The sequence below is a fragment of the Temnothorax americanus genome, unplaced genomic scaffold (assembly GCF_048541705.1).
Source record: "Temnothorax americanus isolate GAGA-0224 unplaced genomic scaffold, ASM4854170v1 Scaffold3, whole genome shotgun sequence".
In the NCBI taxonomy this organism is placed as follows: domain Eukaryota; kingdom Metazoa; phylum Arthropoda; class Insecta; order Hymenoptera; family Formicidae; genus Temnothorax; species Temnothorax americanus.
The window spans coordinates 1,341,532-1,365,455 of record NW_027509442.1 but is presented as its reverse complement, the minus strand read 5'-3'; the positions used below and the strand labels follow the sequence as shown (position 1 = coordinate 1,365,455).

Below are 23,924 nucleotides of genomic sequence, written 5' to 3'. Positions count from 1 at the left end.
ACATCGCTTTACACTTACCAACCCACATCTCGTCGTGAACGTGTTAACGCGACTCTGCCATCATGGGATGGCGGCGGAATCACCGCAGGATCCGTGTCGCCTATATGTATTTCGTCGTTCCGGACGGCCATCGTGGTGCCACCGAATAGATTTCCGTCGCCGTCGCCGGTGATTCATTTCTGAACTGGCAGGAGAGAAACTCGGCTTCTCCGAGGAAAAGCCGGCGGAAGGCCACGTCTTGCCACGCACGAACACGAAAAACGCGCGCGGCGACGCCTAAACTCGCGACCCGACTGGGAATTTAGTACGTCATTAAAATGTCGTCTCGGGGGATGTTCGCGCGAGGGGAAGGGTAGAGGCAATTAGTTACTGCCATAAATTACCATTACGCGCGGAGCGGCGCCGGGGTTTCTAACAGCCGATCTTTTTTATTCGCCGCCCTGATATCGGGTTAATGAAACGATGCACTGCGCGAGCACGGTGCCGTCGCAATCGATTTTAGTTAGGTGCAGCGCGTGTCACATCCGCGCGCGCGGATCGTCTTATAATATGCGTCGCGGATAGCTAGGAAGAAGGATAGCGAGGCCATATAGGGTAGAGCACAAAGGTGCGGAAGAGAATTATATGGTGGAAACAATATTTCAAGCCGTCTAAAATAACTTCCTGATAACACGCGTGATAGTTATAACGAAATTAATAGTTAGCTCACAAGTCATCGACTTAATCAATAATTTTAATCGCATCAGCTTTTACTGTAATATCCTTGGTCATTGTTTTTGCAAACATTTACACTTTCAATAAAATGTGATTTTCGCTGAACGATATTTTAAATTAATATTCATTATTTGTATCGTATGATATTTGTATATTGCATGGTAAAATTTTGTATAACGCAAATGAATATTAATCTCGTAGAAAAAAAAGGTATATATATTTGATATGAATTTATGTGTAGCATGATTTTGTTTGAAATGTTGTTGATTTGCATGTTCGCAAATCATTAACCGCGCTACCGTAAATCATTGGTCCACGAACTGATCCTGGTAGCGCGCGGTTGATTCGATATATCGGCGTGTTGGTATTTCGGCATGTTATCACCGGAAGCACTCGTTAATGGGGCGGTCGGAGGAAACGGAGATACGCATATGCAGAGTCCATCGGCGCGCAGGTATATTACCGGGATACCGTTTTTCCGGTGACAATATTGAGGTTGGAAATGTGCGCGCCATTGTTTTCGGGGTCCATATAAATCTAAGCTTGTTCGCGAATTGTTATATACACGCATGAATCTTCCACGAATATCCATGCAATCTCTCTCGAAAGACGTGCGAAAACCTGTCACTCGCTAAGGTAAAAATAACGATACGATTGCAGTTATAGTACACTTTCACTATCAAAACATATGTGTCTTTTAACGTGTTAATTTCTGTTTTTATTCTTTTACATTCCGTTACATTTTTGTTACATAATATTACCTTGCGCTTGAAATATCGTTAACTGTAATTTTCAAATATAAATAAAAATTTGGATTTTTGTTCAAGGATGAAGAAATTAGGCACCATTTCTCTTCAAGTATTTAATATTTACATTTCTAATGTTCATTTTCAGATTGATTTTATTAAAATTTATCTGACATTGATATTCTTTTTATTATTTTGTTACTCTAAGTTTTAAATTGATAAGCACCTGTCAATGTAACACAAGAGAAGTTGTCGCTGCGGTGGAGTTAACTTCTAACTCTAACTCATCGCCAGAATCCCGCGTTCTCTGGCCCGACAGCAATTAGGTGTCACATGTCGCGCATATATTCTCCGTTATTAGCCCATCGATCCGCTCAAGATGAATTAAGGAAAATTCAACCTTCGGATATTATTATAATAAGGCGAAGGAACGTTCAATTACACAAGCTGAGCGCAAATCGCTATGCCGTAAGGGTTACCCGCGTTTGCGGTCGCCGAATTTGGGCCGTGCATTTCATTAATGAGACGGGACGGGTGCCGTGCGGGGGGAACGATTAAGGTTCTGTGGTTAAGCCTCGGTGGTATCGGTCCACACGCGAACGTCAGCTCCGTACGAAGGGCAATGCACATATGCGTGCGTGCGCGCGCGCGCCCGCGTGAGCGCTGCGCACACGTAAACCATTGGCACAGGAATCGCCGAAAATGGAAGCGAATTATCGAATTTTCGGAATATTGGCAGTCGGATCGACGTCGCACACATTCGCCGTTGTACGCGTATGTCCCGGGAAATGCAGGCGCGAGGCTTGTCGCTGAAGGAATTCCGCGAGTAAGTTCCGTTTCAACCAATAACTTACCTTGCGCTTTGCCCTCGAATTGTAATCGCTGGTCGGAAATCCGTATACAGTTGAATCGAAATTTCATTAAAGTAAACGGCTGATAAAAGAATTATCAAGCCGCGGTCTTGTCCTAGTTAGCACAAACTGCTGAAGACATCCGCGCTACTGGCAACATTGATGGAGTTATACGCGGAATATTCAACGCTTGGAGCTTGTGATCTCGAACTCTTTTTGATCCGAGTACATCTGAAATTCTTCGGGAAACCGAGACGAAAATCTTTATAAGACTATTTAATATATCTTTGTTTAAAATTACGCACGGAACTTACGTTATTTGATAATGTTACTCAACCGGCTCCGCACGCAGGGGGCTAATACCTCAGGATTAACGCCTGAGCTTTATTGGATCGTTGTAATTAGTAACCTCGCGCACCTCGTTCATTCATTTGCGAAATCCGTAAATGGAGGGTGCGCTAGATTTGCGTAGATTTTATTAAATCGTCTCGTGCGGAGTGCACGTGACATATAACTGCATCATCCGAACAACGATCGCGAGGTAACCGCTTATTATTAAGTTACGGCACTTCAAATGCTTTTTCGCTGCAGCTCCGCAAATTCAAATTGTTCTGTACCTTGATAAATATTCTGGTGTATTTGTTCCGTAAATCACTCAGCAGGTATTTTGCCTGCACCGACGCGAGAAACGTCATACTACAAAAACAAAAACAAAAAAAAAACAAGCGTCCGTTGCACAAATCTGGTTGTTTAATGTGCGCCTCGTTTGAACGAGCGGAATTATTTTCAAAGTAAAGCTCGTCGATTCCCAAATGTCATAGACGCTTCCGCGCTGATTTATTTGTCTCCGAGCATCCGAATCTGTTTTCATTTTATATAAAAATTCTATTCTGTACACTGTAATAGGCATCTCTGGACTATTTGCACGTAAATATAGATTTAAAAATGAGTATAATTTCCGGCAATTAATCTCTACGCATAAAGCGCGCAATGTATGTTTACTTATAGCAAGATTAAAGTAATAATTTTTCCTTTTGAGAGATTCATATTTTAACCTTTTTCGAGTCCCTGATGCGGCAAATGTCACAGTATAGGTAAATGAATAAATATAAAATGTTGTTTTGCGCCTGAACCCGACGGCGCTGGTATTTTGTGATAGCACATATGTATAGGGAGAAAATTGTTTTATATTGTGTGCAGAAAAACATTGCTTGCTCTTTATTTTAGGGAAAGATATTACGCCACGTAATTCTGAATCTCCGAAGGTAAATTTTGTTTTTTATAAAAACACACTTCTGCATGCATATATAGCCTGGTATTATTAACGTGGTTATAGCTGTTACATGAAATTCGTATCAAAAATATAAGTTGCAATATTCGGAGTAGAATAAAATATTTGATATCTTGAGATATAGACGGTCCAATAGTCGATTTTTTATTTGAGATCCACTGAGAATATATATTCAATTGATCGCGAGGAACGATTATTGGCGCGAATCTCACGGTGCGTTGAATTTTCTCGACAGAATTAGCATTCAAATAATGATATTTCCGTTCCGAAACGCTCTTATTTCGATCGAATAAAATTCACCGTTGTCTCATCAGGCGACGCTAATGAGTCCGCGAAACAAAACACAAGAAAAAGAATATTTGAATAGCCGTTTTATTGTGTACATGCATGTATTATTATATAGTTATCTCGTGGTACGAAATATATCAGGTGCTTTTTTTATTTAGCGACTCAAGTCGACACAAGTGTTATTCTGTCATCCTTTTTCAACATCTAGTGAACAACATCGTAGAAGCGCGAGGCTTTACGCGCTGGCGTACGCTTTGCTTTGGTGTTTATTTAGTAGCGAGGCGTATGCAATGCCACCGGTGCTCCTTGCTACCATTGCTATTCGCTCGAGCGAGACTATAGAGTCGGCAGATAGTGACTGTGAGTCTGTTATTGGCGTTATTGCATTACCCATCGTGTCAAATATTGGCAGACGAGAAACGCGATTATTTTCCGTGAACTATTATAGCCCGCGCGTTTAATTAATTCACCGTTTTCTCACGGTTAATGACTGTGAATGTGCTGGCTGTTTATCGAAGCGAGTATTTCGCGATTTATTTATTTCATGTAACGATAGGATAGAAATTCTAAATTATCCTATTGCAATTAATATTCATACGCACGCATAATGAATTTTATAACGATACTTATAGATTTGACCGTTTATTAACAATATACATGTTTCAATAAACGGAGGATATTAGGTTGTAGTAAGACAGGTAAATGAGTATTCTTTTGCAAAAAATTTATTAATAAGAATAAAGAAATGAAAATTTAACATGATTATATGTAGTCACCATCCTGTGTAAAGACTTGTTGCCAACGGGGAGTCTTTGAACACTTTGGTATAAACCACTTTGCATACCTTCTCATATCATCTCATATAACAACCGAGGCACCTGCTCAACTTTAGACCTTCTGTTAGAACACGATGAACTGTCCGACGTACTCTTCGGAATATCCAGTTGTTCGAAAAGTACGCGGACACTAACGTTCTTCTTTCTTTCTAGTTTCTTTTTAATATTCCAAATCTTTTCTCCTTTTCGATCATCTTCTTTGGAAGCGCTGCTATGACGTTTTTCTATTCATCTTTCGTCTTTCCTGAACTTCTTTTGCCAAGATTTTACTGTTCTTTTCAAATATGCTCTGTCTCTTAAAGCTTTCTTGAGATACTGTTCAGTGACACCCACACATTGTAGTCAAATAATGTACAAAACTTGATGAAGTTACGCTGGTGGGAGTCACCAATTGAATCAATCTATTTTTTCTTAAAATTTATTTTGGCTGGGCACAAACAATGAAAATGGCTACTAGGTAGAAGGTTTACTCTTTCGAATGAGCAACTTTTAATCTCTCTAATCCGTTTCTTTACAGAGATAAAAGCAATGACTCATCCACAGGTCTTGCTGGGACAACTTAATACAATTAAATAACAGATCTGGTTTTAAATAAACTGGTTCGTCTGTCAATCAGCTGTTATTTAAAACTAGGTTTTTTTAATTGTATCATATTGTTTCAGTTATATCAATCACCGCTACTTAAAACGGTATTTTCTGGTATTCTTTTTTGAAAATTACACTATCTTTGTACATTCAATTTTTAAATACTTACCTTATCTATATCGCAGAGCTGAAGACGTCTGAAAGTAGATGGTCGAAACGTATGTGATTTATAATTTACATTAAATAATTAATTAAATGTTACACAATGGGCCAATTTCTTTTAGTGACACAAGTCGACACAAACATCATTCTATTCTTCATGGCATTCAATGAATAACAAAGACATTGCAGAACGACACTTGTGTCGACTTGTGTCACTAAAAGGAATTGGCCTAATATTAAGTCACGCACAACTAACCGCATTTGACTCTTAAAATCCACTTTACTTTGTTATGCGTTAATTTCAATATCGAAAATTTTTAGTTAATTAATTATATATTTAAATACTGCATATTTCAAATTTCGTGGGATTTGTACGTTTAAATTGTATCGCGCGTATAATACGCGTACAGCACGATTATATATGATTACATTTTACACAGTAAAAAATTAAACGTAATTTTTTAACATTTTTTATATATGGACCGCTATGTATGTACACACGATTTTTTACTGTGTAATTAGTCATTAACTCGAGATTTATTAATCTCGAGTACCATATCGCGATATTAGAATGCAAATGTCTTTTTCGAATTTTTCGATCATAAACGGAATATCGCATGTATGAAATCATCGATTCCGAGTCGAGTGGCGTCGCGATGCTTTTAATTAATAAGTCACCATCATAATTACATTTATATTTTAACGTTTGTCAATTATGTAATATGAATTCAACGCTTATATATCGTTTGTATTTCGTTAAAAGTCAGCGCCATTAAAATTTTGCTCGTTATATTAATATTATATAATTACAGAACTTTATACTTTTTTGCGTGTTTATTTTGCAATCGCGTTTCGACGAAATTCCGTCGCAATGTACCAAATTGAAATGCGCCTTACGTACAATTAACATTAAAAATAATATTTTTTATAATCTATTGCTATTTATTGATCATTTAATTTCAAATACTTCATATCACACTTGAAAAATAGAAATATTCAATAATTAATTTAAAATTTGATAACTATTTCGTTGTGTATGTAACATATTGCGGAATATTCCACACAATCGTTTAATTTTTTTTAGCGCTAAAAGGTTTCACAGCTGTTTTTTAATCAGTTTAATTTTATCCGATTTCTAATGAAAATGATTATTGAACCGTTTGTGTCTCAAAATATGAAACTATTCTAAATCTCATCTAATCTATGATGTTTTATACAAGATTTATATAACGACTATAAATAAATTAACTCTAAAAAAGACATATTTAACCGATATTTTCAATTTATTCTTATTTTTTTCGATGATGCAAATTGAATTTTAATATTTTCAAAAAATGTAGGGAATTGTAATGCTCACTCCCCTCGAGAGTTCTTTTGATATATTTCTTGCGATTTTTTAATTATATTTTAAATATAACATATTATTTTTACGCGTAAGTATATAATATTTTCCTAGTGAATCTAACTTAAATCGAAAATCATTCTATATCGTGTATATCCTGTGGCGTGTGGTGCACGTTATTGCATTAAAACTCATATCGCACAGGCATATCGATATGAAATGGACCACGCGGACAGTGTTTTTCCATCGCGGAAACGCGGGGAGTCGAGGTCAAACTGGAATCGCAACAACCAATTCTCCCGCATGCAAGTACAACGTAATGGCACGGGCATCACGGTCGGGTTCTTGCTACAAGCGCGATCGAATCTCATCGCGGCGCGGAACCGGCGCGGAACAGTGTAAAAAGGAAATTGAAAACGGAGAAGCCGCGAAGAGGTGGGCGCAAACAGGCGTTTATATATACGCGGCGCGTAGAACGGGGGGACAATACGTTCTCTCACACCCGACAAGGCTTCGAAGATTAATTTTCATCCGAAAGCGCGTACCTAGTACTTGTCTACAGGGTGAGTCGGTGAGCATGAGGAACGACCGATCGTCATTTGCTACTATTATAGACCTCGTGTGACCTGAGGTCGTGCTCGATCGGGGGTTCAGGAACTTCCGTGTGACATGACTGCGATTGCGGTCTTATACTGGTAGAGGTACAGATATGATAGAGACTTGTCTGTATTCCGAGTTCTAACCGCGTGTCTCTATAGTTTCCCTGTGAAATATAAATATTAAAAGAAGCGCCGCTTGACGCGACAATCTTTCTCTGTTATACGTCGCCCCGGTGCATATGCCGGTTTTCTCTTATTAAAGTCCAAACTTGCGCGTGGGACGGCCTTTCAAAGCCAATTTAATTGTTACCCTTAGAGTGCGAGGTAATTAATAATCTATATATGTCGTCCTTTGTGTGTGCTCCCCGCTATCTTTTCAAAATGATTAAATACGTCGCTCATTAGCACCGCACACATGCTATGCATTCAAGTACAACGTGCCGTATTCTTGAAAGGACAAGTACAAATTACGATGCGGTGTCTATATACCGCATGGACTTCAAACAAATGGATAATCCTACGCGATGCCGCATTCTTTTCCGCTTCTCGGAAGTCGCGAGAGGATGGTTCTTCAAGCCGAGCTTAATGGATGGTAGATAAATTCAGGCTAACTTCCTCGGACGAATAAAATCAGCAATCTCTCTCTCTCTCTCTCTCTCTCTCTCTCTCTCTCTCTTTCTCTCTCATTCTCCCGTGGTTTCGGAGTTTCCCACAGCACGCTTTTTTCGCGGCACTCCTGAGTGAGTGCAAGCTTTTAAAGATCTTCAACGCCGGCGGTTTCAGCTTTGCTTCACCTAAATCTTTGCTCTATCAAGTAGAAAGGTATTCTCTCTCTCTCTCTCTCTCTCTCTCTCTCTCTCTCTTTTTCTTTGACGCGAAGCCGCGGTGAACGAGATAGATGATTGCGAGTGCTCATTGACAAGGCTGGACAATGCGTTTATACAATTATTCAACGTGTAAATCGAATTGCGCGCGCCAACTCGGAATTGATTGACGTATACGATAGAGTAATGATCGAATATTAACGCGGCCTTAAATGGAATACAGAATTATTCTTTAGAATCGCACGATCGGTCTCGCAAATAAACTCAATTTCCTTGTTTATACCTTTCTATCTCTTTTTCTATAGCATTCTAAAGAATCTTGTTAAACAAATTTCAACAATTGAATCTTGAATTAAACCTTTTCTTATAAAAATTGAATAACTGTTTTAATTAACGTAGGCAAAATTATCAAAAATTTTAAATTAAAAATTATATTCAAATTGATTAAAGAACACATTTTTGCTACATACTTTTGAAGATACTTTGCTCAGTTAAGTCTTCAATCAATATAATCCCTTATTACTTTCTCACGATTTTGATAGATTTTCGAACCCGATAAAAATACAATTTTCATTTTGCATATCCACTCATCGATCTAGCTTGCGTTTTACGAAGGGGGTTTTACATCACAAAGGCGATATTTAATCGGCACTGCTAAGCCGAAAACCCTGTAAAGTCCTTGAGAAATTCGCGCAAATGTACCTAAGAGCTCGCAATGTATCAATGTGAACGTTTCTCAACGTTCTCAAGATGCCTTAAGGTAGTCGTCTCGTCAGGGCATGTATTAGATAAAGTTTTCGATTTCGAATTTTATATGAAATTATGATCAGCTTTGCAGTCGATTTTTTCTGTGGCTTCTTACCGACTATTTACTCTAGAAAATCGATCTTGAAAATCACAAATTTTGCATTACTTCATACAGACGGTCAGAAAAAGAAGGCATCACGGTTTCAATCACATATTTTCGCATTTTTCGATTAGATGAAGTGAGAAAAAACATTGCTTTTTGTACATTAGATTTCGAAGAATCCGACGCAACCATAAAATATATAGTTTACCGGAGATTTCGCTGCTAATTTTTTAGTTTATTTTAGTGAAAATGCGGTAATCGAGACATTTTTTGGTCGAGGTGCGAGGTTGGGAAGACTTGGCAACGTCGCTGGCTAATCACTGTAGTTGCAGGTTATGGGGCTCGTCTTTCTTAGCCGACGTGGATAGTGATCGACATCCCTGTCATGCGTTTTGAAACCCTTTCTCAGTACGTGTCAAAATTCAATCGAAAAGTATTTTTCTCACTTGTATAACCTTTCTCGACGACTCGGATGATCAGCCGATCAAAACGGAGTCAAATGAAAAAAATCACATAATTTGGAAAAAGTAACATATTTTGTCACGTATGAAATTTTACACCATACGTCATAAAATTATTTTTCCCTTAGCAAAAATTGCCTGAAATATATTTCTGAACGTAAAAATCTACAAACAGTATCACATGACTAGCACGTAGCGAGACGCCTACCTTAACTTGCTCGCACAGCGTCTTCTCAATCCCTTTAGACCTCGATGATCGTGCGTCTGCGAATCACGGCAATTACGAAAGAAATACCGGAGACGAATGAGCGCTATAGCCCGTCTAACGATGCTGCTCCTTCGGCACGCTAACTAGATCTGTTATATTACGTGAATCGATGTAATGAACGTTATACGAGAGTTTATTATTTCAAAGTAGATACGTTTGACATAAAAATACATGTAACAAAAAGGAAGGTACGCTATTTCGCATAATTTATCTCAGTTCGTTCTCATTAGGTGCTTATCGACTTTAAATTGAAAATTACACGGTCCGCAAGCAGCGCAAACATTCCAGAGATGCAAAAGGACTATAAAGAAATGTTTAAAAGATATCTTGATCTTCCAGGCGGTCTTTTATACGTCTGTCCGTTAGACTTGTTTGAGTTTTCTTTCTTAACCGGGAGGGCATCTCTGGAATACATTCTAACGAAAAGGATTGCGCACAATGCGAGAGAGAATTTTAAGAGTTGAATATATTTTTATGCACAAACGCCGTGCACGGAATAATATTTGAAATTCTTTATGTCAAGTCGCGTAAGAATGGTTTGCTCTGCAAACACACCATGTGTACACTACTTATTTGCGAATAAATATATGCAAATAAACAAATTGCGTCGAAATAATCAATGTTTGGTCAGACGTTACGTGAACGTGCGTCACGCATTTAGATAATTGTAAACCAGAATTTCAAGGAGTATTCACTGATTAACGAGACATTAATAAGCGACGATGACGATAAAATTGTACCCAGTCAGTTTGGACGACATCAGTGATATTTGTATCGCACGCAACAAGCGAGTGGTGTTCAAACAGAGTTGAAATTAACGTGCGCAACGTGAGACGGAGCGCGTGCAATCCGACTGATCGACGCGGTATTGCGATCGCAATTTAACGCGAATTAATATCCGCGAGGTTTTCAAACCGCGTCGACGACGGGGGGAAAAACGATAACGGGCCGAATGAGAGAGGCGACGAAGAAATTTGCAGCGCGGGTGCCAACGCCAACTCCCTTCGTTCTCATCAGGGATTCTGACATCTCCCCTGACTAGGGGATCGCGACAATTAGGTGCAATGAGAATTGTGGAGTTGAAGCACAGCCTGCCTCGAAATTAATCCGTCGGGAGAATAACGTCCCTTCGCCATTTTGCCTCATCGTTGCTTGATACCCGCGGCGATGAGATCTTCAACATCGAGTCGCACTGACATAACGTACGCCGCGACCTGGAAGAGTATGCAGAGCGTGATACGCGTTTATTTTTGACGTACCGCGGCAATGACGAGGAAATGTTTCGGTGAAGGGGGAGTCAATTATCTTTTTTTCACATTCAGAGTTTTAAAGCCCTCGAAATTTAAATGAGTCAGGAATACCTTATTTTGACCGAATTTTAATCTGGGAATTGCGAACGTGCTTATAGCCGCAAGAGAATTAATATAAATAATGTATATAGAAAGATCGACTCGGAGGTTCGCCAAGAAACTCGTAGAAAGGAACGGCGGTAATTTGAGAGGAAAAAGTGGAAAATAAGACATAAATACTCGCTTTATTTGATCGCGTTGTAATATGTAAAGGAAAAGTCACAAAAATCTACGAGGTTGTTCTTAAAACACCGCGAGGGTGGCATATATCCTGGACATGGGCTCGTTCCGCTCTTGAGAAAAATTATGCAGATTGCATAGGCATCGCATCGCCCAGTTACTTTCCAGCCGCGCTGGTTATCGCGACGGAAGTAATAATTAACCGGCCGAACAAAAGATTTAGGCCTCAGCAGGCCGCGCTTGACCTGCGAACCGTGGGTCCCCAAACCGCGGGGGACAAAAGCTCCTTCAGCGCGCGACGTTCATAATTCAATCCCCGTATTGTCCCGCGGGACATCTCACCGGACGAGTGTCGTCTTTCGCCATTAAGCAGAGTAGCTGGACAATAGACGCGATTCGCTATCAACCATTTTGGAGTCGAGAATTCGCGAGAGCCGGAGAGCGTGCGCGGCTCGCGGCGCGCCATAACGGTAGCTCTCCGACCGGGCGCTCTTGTACGGTCGATGCATTTAGCACCGCGCACCGGTCGCACATAATGCACTCCAAGTAATTCCATTTGTTGCCTCTTTTCGAGATTAGATCGGGAGTATGTGTATTTCCAGCGGTTTAAACCCGCGCGTCTCTTATCACGCGCGTTTTAATATGCAACTGCAATAGAGATGGAAAATCGATTCTCCTTATTAATTCAGTTTAAATGGATGCGGGGGATTGTCCCCGTATACTCTCTCTCTCTCTCTCTCTCTCGCGAAAAACTGAAAGGTTTGTAAGGAATTTTTGAACAATGCTCAAACTCGCGTTTGCGATGCTGATAAAATCGCGAGGTTATATATATATATATATATATGTATGTATAAACATGGCGATAATTTCTGACTGATTCAATAACGCTTTGTTAAACGGTGATTATGTTTTCCTCACGTTCGCCGAGTATTGAGATTCGATGTGAAAGCATTTTAATTTCCAACTCCGCTAAGAACTCGACCGTTGCTTTTCCGTTTACCGACTCTTTACAAGTGGCAAAGCGAGCTTTATTAAAGAAGTTTTAATTAATTATAGGTTTGTGTTATAATGTCCGCATAAACATTGAAGGAACGAACTTTCATGATCTCTTTTAATAAATGTTTGTCTTGTCTTTCGTTGGGTTTTGACAGGAAAAACTCAGATGCTATAATTGTCAGTAGATTCAGTTGGTAATAATCTTTTAATACTTACACTTAATCCTGTTTAAACAATTACCTTAGATCTATATTGGTTCCACGTTTTTAAAACTCAAGGAAATGTTTACGAAAAATAGTCTGAGCAAGAAAAATACGTAATATTTATTCCAACAATTTAATAACTTTGCTAATATCGTCTTGTCCATATTTAATCTCAATTTATTATAGATTCATGGATTAACCTTAAGATCAAGTAGCTCTTTACGTCTGTTCTGAAAGACGACAAATCACTAGAACAGACAGAACTGTTACTAGATGAATCGATAGAAGTTTCGTGTACATTTCATTGCAGAGCTGAAATGTGCTTTCGAAACTATGTAGCTTCTGTAATATTGCATGTGTGGAATAGTTGCGAGCATATATATATAATATTATACTACGCTGTTCTTGAAATAAGATTGGGGGAAGAAGGGCGCCAAAAGACGTTTCTCGAACTTACGAAAGTATGTTTAATTTTTGGAAGCGCTAATAAATATCGAAGAAAACGACAATATTTACATTAATTAATAATTCAATTTTTTTTTAATACTCTAATACTCTGTGTTTATTTTATATCGCCGTTTCAAAATGGATAATATTATGTTGACAAAACTCCCGCCGCTACTTTGTTCCATATAGCAGTATTTAATGTGGCACTATATAATTACAACGTTATGAATGTTCACTTAATTCAAACCCAAATGTTATTTGAGCTATTAAATTAATATTTACGATCACTGTGTAACCATAATTATTATATATCCGATCGATATATAGTATAGCACTTTACTGAAGCAAAAACTAAGACATATTATTTTTCCGCTGCCGACTCGCTTGTATTATTGACACAATTTGTACCTACCTGTTCGCCAATGCAACTGCGCGGTATAACTATACGTTTCCCCCGAACATCGTCGTAATGATATGAACGGTTGCGTGATTCGTATTGTATTCTACTTAACGAACCGACAGTTACACTTTCCACTGCGCCGTCCTTCTTTATTTATTGGCGATCGTTAACTTCTGAAATCTAAGCTGAAATAAAATTACGTGCACGAGATCGAGCAATGAAATACGAGCGAGCGCGCTCAAAGAGCTCCTTTTGCTACAGCACTATTTACGATTCATTCAACATTTATCGTCCCAGCGGGGTATCGTGGATGCACGGGACTCAGTAATGACAACTGTGGAAAATGGGCTTTACCGTATACTACGAACGAGGATTAACGGGAATACGCGCTCGCGTTAGAATCTATCCGCTGAGTTCGCAAATCGCGATATACCATTTCCCCTTTAACTCCCATCAACAAGTATCGACAGCTATTTTTTTACGCCAGATCGGTGCAACAGCGATCGGCATAACTGCGTTTTAGTGTACCGCGTTCAAAAGCCGCGGAATGGGACCGGCGCGACGGCGTCGGTTTGCACGTTTGTACCTTCGATTCGTCGAATTGCACGGGCAGAAATGTATACGGGCGAATTTTCCGTCAGAAACAAGCGGTATTCCCAGCAGGCCGTGTTACCACATTAGAGTGTACGGATTTTTCAGCGCCGTTAACATTTAAAAGTGTATCTGTAGTGAACGTAGGTAACTTTTCAAGATAAAAATAAAAAATTTCACATTTACTTAATCGGACAATTGATTATGATAAAAGAAAGGTAGTTATACCTGGTCTGAAACGATCATTATACATCTTCTCGGAAGGCCTTTACATTCTCTCTACTAACCGCAGTAGAAATACTACGTCATATAGCAGACATCAATTCGATGGTCTAGTTCTTCTCATACTCTCTCTCTCTCTCCGCCGTGTTTCCGCTGGTAACCGCTACTTTACTAATGGTCTACTACCTTTGTCTTAGCTGTGACAATGCCGGTAGATGAATAGCATCGTTCGCATACCGTCAGAGGAAGAAGTCACATAGTCTTTTGGAATCGCAAGAAAGATGGTTGTACAGACCATCGACGCGACGGTACCGCGGTGTACCAATATTGATATGATCAATATACGTTGATCCGAAAATTGAATGTTGAATGTTTAATTTTCATTTTGGCAATATTTCTCGTATCGCGTAAAATAAATTTCCTGGAAATAACATTAAACAAAAATTTTATATTAAGAAATGATGAAAATTTGCATGTTTCCGTCTTTGTAACGATATAGTTAACAAGAAGCATCATTCCGTGCGTTGACACAGGCAGGATCGACGTCTTGTTTGCGGACGCGGGCGATCAAATGTTCGGCGGTACACAGGCTGAAATTCGCGGCCCGTCCGAAACGTGCGCGAGCATCATCGGGCTATAATCTGTGGAAAGTATCGCATTATTCATACGTATCTGTCTTGTGTCCGTGAGCAATCATGATTTATGACGCGAAGTGATTATCTCTTCGCCGAACGCATTCCCCGCGTAAAAAGGCTCTTTATTATGCTCGCTGGGAGAGAATTTAAAGCTTATCTGCGGATTTATGTGCAAAATACCAGTCCAGATCCTGTACTACTTTATTTCGAAGTCCCAAATTTTTGTTGTAAAATATTATTCTAGCCTTAGATATCTCTTTTGTAATTTATAATTATAATCATTTGATTGATATACCTTCTGCTTAAATTTCAAATTAACTTTTCGACTGAACTCAACGCGAAATGAATTTTGTTAACTACATTTCCAACATCGGAGCAGGGAATTCTCTATACATAATGCAGTTACGAAAAATGTAAATTAGTTGGAGCAAAAAGAAGAAGCGCAAAGCTATTTCTGCTTAGATATATTTTTCAGCTCCTTTTTTACGTAGACTTTTTTATTCACGTCACTTCTATGTAGAATTAGTAAATTTGATTATATCACGTACTTGCGGAGAGCCGTTAAATTGCTCAATTACCGCGCGTATTTCATAATACGCGCGACAATAATTGAATTAAATAGCACTCGCCGGGCTCGCGCAAAGCAAATGGAATACGACCGATTTTCCTTTTCGACATACGCGCAAAAGAGCTCGAGATTCGCGTTCGAATATTTGCGCGGCATTCTTCAAAAATTTCCTTTGCCTGCAGCATCGATCGGCCGCCTAATTAATGTGTTTAACGTGAGTATCCGCGTGCACGCGCGAATCATGACGAGCGAGTCTCTCGATACATTTGCACCGAGCTGCAATTAGCTCGTTTAATTCTTCGATGCTCAGCGGCGCTCGCAACGGGTCTTCCATCTCGATCAATCGTCAATCAATTAAAATTTTAATGGTTCATCGCGGGATTTCCACGGATGCTCTCGACAGACATTAGGCTTAACGTGCTATTAAAACAAATACATATATAATATGCGGTAACGAGATGACTCGACGGTTAGAATATTCTCTTTTTCCGCCGCAATATGCAAAACGATTGCGAATTATATGAGAACGAGTGAACGCGCCAAGTAGCAATTTTGAATATGCATGAAGCTTAAGGGACTGAGTCCCGTGCCGCCGACTCATTTACCGTGTACAACTCATACTTTGTTTTAATTTTAGATGAATTCGCGTTTCTGCTTAGCATCGTCCAGTTTATGAACAATATATAGTTACGCGGTATAGTGTCCCCGCGCCCAAAGAGGCTGTCGCACGCTGTACCGAGGTTCTGCATAGTGCGCTTCGAATTAAATTATTATACAGAGAGAACAAGCTCGCGCGAAAAGTAACATTTAATAACTTTGTCTGTGTTACGAGATTGTTTATCCTATCCTCCTTCATTCCGCTGAAGCGCATCAACGTTATAGGTCGCAAGAAGCAGCCTCGTGTCCCGAAATGTGGATGGAACATCCCGTTAGTTGCCTGAAAGGACTTGGTCGAAAGTTGCTTTCTCGCATCGGCGCCTAATAAGTCCAAGGGAGCTTTGACGCGCCGCCGAGAGATCGCAAAATCGAGCCGTAACGCGCGACGACCTGGGAGTTATCGCATTAATTCGGCCTGCTGATCTCTTTGGTGCCTATACCGTCCAGAGTTTTCCTACTTTCCCGATCTATCGCCGGATAAGACGGAAGTTGGCTAGGAATGGGATGGGAATCGAATTAAAAAATAGGGCGGGTAGTGCGAGAGAACGCCCGAATGCTAGTTCGATTCGACAGCGCTCGCTCGATTGCGTTTATCACCTTTGAAGACTGATTCCCGTTTACGATTGCTTTAAGGATTTGTGTGTGTGTGTGTGTGTGTATTAACGAGATATAGAGCCGGGGGACAGTTGGGTCTAGCACGCTAACTCAAACTCGCCATTGAGAATTAATAACGTCTGTTGGTCTATCTGACCTAATTCGATTTAACCCAGAACTCACTTGATTTGATCTTTCCTTTCTAAATTAAGAACAATATTTAGCGATTCTATCGTATATTATTTGAAAACCATATAAAACAAACTAATTTTATTTGCAAGCTTAATAACATAATATAGATATGATCTCAAATTTAATTGAAATCTACCAATTAAAGACGAACTTATATCTCTCTTTCGCCATAAACATGAAAATTTTGTGTCTCGGCCTGTTTACCGTAGCAATAAAGTTGCCTTATTTAAAATTTAAAAACATGCGATTTATTTGTATAATATAATTTGTTATGCATAAGCAAATTTTAACGAGGCACTGTTCTCAAACTTCGTTTGCGTATAGTTGCGTATTTCGTTGAAATTGCATAAGAGTAGAATACGCTTTCCCCCATACCAGCAAAATTTGCATATTAACAAAGGACATCGGTGTTTCTTTTCTTTCCGCCGAACTGACAATTATAATTCGGTCGCGTTCAGCTGCGCGCGAAGATCGAAGGGCAATCAGATTAATTCCGAGTCGTCGAGCTGCCCGCATGCCTCTACTTTTTCTTTCGTTCTCTCTGGCCACGAACGGACAGGATAATGAACAGCGCGAACGACGACGGAAGACAAATAGCGACTTGTTTGTTCACTATGTGGGAATCTTCAGTCAGTAGTCTAACCAAAGTCGTACTACTATTCGCACTCGAATAATCTCGGATCCGATAATCTCTATCTCTCTCCGATCTTTTCGTGCAACCAAACTGCGTGTAACCTCAGTTAAAAATAATATTTGCAAAACATGACACATTTACCGAATGAAAAATGTTTTTTAAATATATTTTATTTATCTATCTCTGTGCGTATTCACCGCGGAAAAGTTGGAAAATTGTATATCATCAGGAATAATCATAATATTGGACGTAAATGAACAAGATAAATATATTTTCAAAAATAATCAATGAAATATGTTTGTTTCATATTTTGTATTTCGTAGAATTTTGAAAAAATAGCTTTCAATTCAGATGAGTAGGATAATCAACATGGCACTGCGTTATTTATACAAAAAACAATGATTTTATACCTAACTTTTTATAGTATTTACTTTAAATTATTCGACGTTGTGTGAAACTGTTACAGTGTCACCAAATGTTGTACGAGATAAAATTATTTGAGTTATTTAGTCCAATTAGAGTGGCAATTAATTATACATTGTTCCTGCATATACATCCGTAGTTACAAAACTTGTTAATTTGAAAATTGCAGAAAATAAATTGGCGGTGTTCCTGTGTGTGTTTAAATTAAAATTTTTTGCTTTACTATACAAATTTCAATCATTTACATTCGTTAACGAAATGTCGAAGAAGTTATATATAATTATACTGCTCATTAAATTATGGTGACAAAGAGTTCTCTCCTCTCTCTTTCAATTTGAAACAAATAGAAATTAAAAAATTCTTTATTCCATTTTTCAGCTGCTTTTAGCTCGGTGTTACGTTTGCAAAAATATATTTTCATTACTTTTATATCGCAATATTTTACTTCATTGGCGTCGGTAAATGTTTTTTAATATATTTGCAATATTTCTCGAATTCGTAATTATAAAATTAATTAAAAAGCAAACATTTTTAAACGAAAGACTAAAATTATTAGCAACCTCAAATTTCATCTGTCAGATTGAAATTTATAAATTTAACTTTAAATTATATATTTTAATTTTTAGATATATAATACACATACGACTGCAAATATTTTAATTTATTAACTTATTAAAAAAATTATAAAGAAAAAAAGAAACGAAAAGGGAATCTTGTGATATGAATGTAATTAATTTTATAATTGCGTCGCGCATTGTATTCTTCGTGTGAAAAGAAACCAAAACGCCGAACGTATAATGCATATATAGATATGAAAATTTGCCCGGTGTGAAACGCGATTACCAAACCATATGGAAAGAAACGCCGAATTGTTCCCGAAGCGTGAAGATGATGTAGGAGAACCATAAACCCGCCTTAATAACGTCAGGACTGACAGCGGGCGTTTTACCTGTCCCCGACCGTTCTATCCATCTGACGATGAGTGGAGGGATCGTCGAGGGCATTTTATCAATTTTCCCCGAGATGTGTATCCATCGATAAGCTCGTCGCCGTTATATTCACGTCGGTGTATCTCGCGGGCTCTTTCAGATGAAACGTAACGGACATTTGAAGCGCGCCAGCAGCGAAAGAAGAAGCGCTGAAACGATATATAAATGTGAGGGGAGGAGGGACAGGCAATCTCGATTTAATTAAAATGTTTTCTTTTGACGCGTGTTATTCCGAAACATATAAATTTCGCGGAAACCGTGGGACAGAATGTAATTCCGATGCCGTCACGTCGGTCGCACTCCTGACCCTGCGATTCTCTGCCCACGTTACCATATCATTGGCCGTACACGCCTCGGCCGAGACTCTCGCGCACGTCGAGCACGCACTCGCGTCCACCTTTGGACGACACTCGCGTCGATAGTATACGCGTCGTCGGCGGCAGTGTTTTTCGCGACTTTTGGGACATCCTGTAGGCGGAAAGGAGCGTGGGAGAAGAGGGTTCCGCGGGATGAAATCAATAATACGCCTCCATTCAAAGCCGCCACCGCTGCCGCTGCCACCGCCGCCGATGTCCTTATGGTCTTGCGGGATGTGTTGGACCGTTCGCGCCTAGTTTAACGACCTAATTACTCGCCCTTTCGGAACACTCCAATCTCGAAGATGCGCCTGTGATTAGCGATAGCACCGATATACCCTTCGAGAGCGCTATACCGCGTATACTCTCGTGGGCGTGTACATCAATCTTCCGCGGAGCATTCCTGTCTGTTGCAACGCGCTCCAGCGAGATATCAGTTTTCTTTGAGGGTATGGTATCGCGGTTTATCAGTAGCATCATAAAATCGACCGAAAATACCTCGTCTCTCGAGCGAGATATCGAATGGGGATCTCTGCGCGACTGTTTATTATTCCGTTATCGATTACGGGTTGCCAGGACCAGTAATTAAGATATTGGATAAATTTAACATTTGATGCAATATTTTGCAATAATACAATTAATGTTCGCTATAGTCGTGGTAAATGGCGCGAATATTTATCTCGATGCTCAGTCACATTAAACGATGATCAAAGAATAATAGTTTGATACCCCGCAGGTATTTTCTTGATGATAATTCACGCGAATGATATTTGTATACCATTGATCAAATATGTGTATATCATTTCATCCCCGGAGCTCATGATGTATACCCGGCCAAGTCGACGGGGATGAATAAAATGCGCGCATCGCGCGGCAATTAGAATCTACGTGTCTTAACCGCATCGAGTATATACACCTCGGCGATGGGATATGGGTCATGAGTTTCATCGATTGGCACGCTGAAAAAGATGAGTATTATCGAGAACAGGACGCGCTCCTGTTCGAATAACGAATATCGATTTCCCGGGCGACGCGTTTAAATGCTCTTTTATACAAGGTAGTAAAAACACCGCGCGCTCAAACAGATCGCTGTCGCGGTGACGAGGGGGAGGGGGGCGCTTACCGCGAATTAATAACCAGTTAGGAAAAAACGATTTATTTGTACGTCGTTGTTACGCGCGCAAAAACGCGGACGCGCGCGTAAAAACGTCGACGTTGTTAAAACAATAACCGTCGACCTGTGCAAAACCGGGGCGATTATCAATTAATACATTGGCGCGGAGATCCGAGCTCACCGCTACAGCCCGCCATTAGGATCATGTTTTTTAACGTAGCACATGCATCGGATCTTAATAATGTTTCATAATTTGCTCTCAAATATTTTTGACGTTGTTTATTAGACGAAACGTGTTCAACATTTGATAAAAATTACTCTTTTCGCATGCACCAATTAAAAATGTATAACGTAACGTCGAACTTGGATTCATCGATTTTTACAATTTTGCTTTTCCAATATTTCCGACGATTAATTTTCAAGGTGGAGAATAGGATCGATTAATCGATAAAAAGTAATAAAAACAAATGACAGCGTGCTCATCGAATAAGTAATTAATCTGCATGATATTATGAGCAATCAATCGGAAAACTCACGACCACTCGTGAATATTTAACCGCAGTTGACGTAGGTATATATTAAATTGCAACCACGAGCGGGCGAGATATTCATAATACATCGACCAGATTCGGAAACGTGTCGAGTCGTGCGGTGATCTGTGATAAATAGATGTTTCGTGATTCAATGGGCTACTTTATTCCGGCCGGTCAATAAATACATTTCGGCATCAGCCGCGGAGATTGCCGCGGTATGACATATCGCGAACAAATAGCAGTGTGATAGCTTGCTCAAATATTTAACGAAAGAATGAGGGATCCGTGTCACGGTTTTGTTTCTCCGTGGTGGCAAAAGGTTGGGAAAAACGACGAGAGCATATAACTCGCGCGACAACATAAATCTTGCAATTAGATCGACACGCGGCACTTTTCGAGTTCCTTAAAAGCAACTTCATCGCTTTTGTCTCGTATCAAAGTATACTTTCAATCTTCCAATTAGCTGGGTGGGAAAAAAATATCGGCGAGATTGATCGAAGATCTCGTTTTCATTCGTTTTAGGGAGCTTGTACCGTTTATCGGTGCAAGAATCGCGCAAGAGTGAATGCTGACCGGTCTGTTGATCAGTCTAATGCGCTTTGGAACTCGGTATAACTGATGATTTACAGCCACGAAATGTCTCGTAGTCGTCGCGCTCGGGATTGCGAGTACGAGATATCCTTCAGTTAACGGCGAGCAAGTTAAATTAAAGAGCTTCTACACGCTTTGCGGCTAACAGCGTTCACCGTTTTAACTGTTCCAGCTGACAAGGTGCCAGTTTCGCGTTGCGGCTACGTCGGGTCAGCTTGATGCGCCTTTTTATCATTTTACCCCAATTACCGGAAGTGTTATATTTAATACCGCAACGAGTCTCATCTCGAACGGTTGAACGGGACGTTTTTCAACTAGTTTTGGTTATGAATCTCACTTAATTAACAAATCATAGTTTGCCGCGCACGTCCACCTGCTGTGAGGTATCTTTTCCAAGCTCTTATCTAACAACCTAGCTGGAACACGAAATGAAGCACGTGCGTTGTACAAAGCAAAGAAACCTTTATCTTCTCGATAACTTGAACATTACCTGTCCCATAAAAGATATTTTATTATTTTACATAAGTAAAATAATATACCCCGAATATTAATCTCATTAATTTCGACAGTTTTTTTTTTACATATATTCGCAGCAACGATTATCGTTGCTACATTAATTAAGCCGTAAACACAATACGATAAGTAGTAACAATAACAGGAATAATTAATAGCTAAATTGATATAACATAATTATTATAATTAATAGCTGAATTTATGTAACGCTTTGTAAATGAGATATTTACATAGAATGCATAATCGCGGTTTATTTTACAAACCAAAGTGTCCTAATTATGACGTGAATCTAATTACATTTTTACTCTTACACATTACTTTTTTCAAATATTTTTTTCTTTTGCTAACGATGATACAGTATGGTTAATACATTATATACACATAATACGAATTGCCGAATAACTTACGTAAGACATTGATTAAAGTTAACTGAGGTCCAACAGATTCACCGTCCCCTCCTAATTGTGTCCTCGGAAAGATTCGGAGGATCACCTTTAATTAATCTTAACCAATGTTTATGGAACAAGTGATACCTAAATGGAAAGGATCTTCCTCTGATCGTGAATAGAAAGTATAGAAACGTCCTCGCGCATCCCTAAACGATCCGCAGAGCGCGGCTTGCGAAACAACCGTGCTTCTGGCACCGTCTCAACTGTCACCCGAATAAACCCGGACGATATTTCGCGTTCCAGGTTGCGGGATAAAAGGCTCGAGGGGGTTTGACGGTAACGGCGATACCTTTTGTTCCCGTCCACGCCCACCCACTCGCGCGCGGATGTTTTCATAGAAAATTAGGGGTCGGAGACGAGAGGGCGCGAGATGATGATCCGGACGGTGGTTCGTGGCCACGTTTACACAACCATCCACCGTGGTCGCGCAGATTGCTCGTGCTCGGGGGGGGGGGGTGGATTCAATCTAGTAGGATTACCCGGTGACTTCATGACTTGGCCTCCATCGTCCGTTGTCGCCTTCCTATACGTACTGCCGCGGACCACCCGGTCGGTCTGGTTCTTGCTAGGCCGGAATTCCGTATCCCTCCCCCCCCCGTGTGTCAACACGCATCCTTTCGTCGCGACCGCAGACTGTCTTAATCCTTCGCGCTCCGGGAAATAATCCCCGGGGAAACGGCGCGATATGAAATATTCTGCTTTTGCGAGGCATTTTAACTGTTTAATATATTTTATTTTCGTCTTCCCACGTGTTGGTGGGCGACAAGCTGTTGATGAAAGATTTGCGTAATATAATTCTAAAATTCTAAAGACATATTAGGGATAGAAGAAAGGATATTTTCACTAATATAACACACAGTAATATTAAATTCCAAATAAAAGAATTGCGACAACTTTATATGATTTCTATTACAATTATATGTACCTTTATGTAGGAGGTTACTTTTTTCTGAATTACTTTTGTTTTTAATCAAAAAATTAAAGAAGTTTGCCGGATAATTTAATACATTTGTTAAGGACTTTAATTTCTCTAAACTAAATACGCGAGTTTTTCAGGGAAATTGTGCTAATAATCTTTGAACAATATTTAAAGGGTAGAGGGGACAAAGATTTGTACAATTCATATACACTGTTTGTATTACATGTGGCTGTATTATTACACGCATGAAGAAACTTAACAAAAGCGGTAAGCGCATGTAAGCATAGGTCATGTAATAAAGCGATTGTGCGTATCTGGTTAATATCGTGGCTGCATGCATAAATGATAATTACACGGCAGTGCAATATTTGTCTGGAAACAAACCTGCTTCGCGATACGCTTTTGCGTGTGTTCATTTGCCGCTAATTAATATAATGCGTTATTCGATATTAGTTTGCCATCGCGCGCGAGGATCCAAAACATATTTACGAAGGTGGGCCCTACCATTGTCTTAAATGTATTTTGTTATAATTAGAACTCGGTTATTGTTCC

General features: G+C 39.6%; 1 protein-coding gene across 3 annotated transcripts in view; it reads left to right on the top strand.

The window, feature by feature from the left end:
• Positions 1 to 23,924, top strand: part of LOC143900680 (uncharacterized) — a 66,703-nt gene that overhangs the window by 8,389 nt on the left and 34,390 nt on the right. Inside the window, exon 1 of one of the 3 annotated variants that reach the window (XM_077412297.1) lies at positions 19,264 to 19,702. The exons of the other annotated variants lie outside the window; for them this stretch is intronic. The gene's annotated coding sequence lies outside the window, so the exon portion shown is untranslated. Of the gene's footprint in view, positions 1 to 19,263; positions 19,703 to 23,924 lie in introns of those variants that run through there. 3 annotated transcript variants of the gene reach the window in all.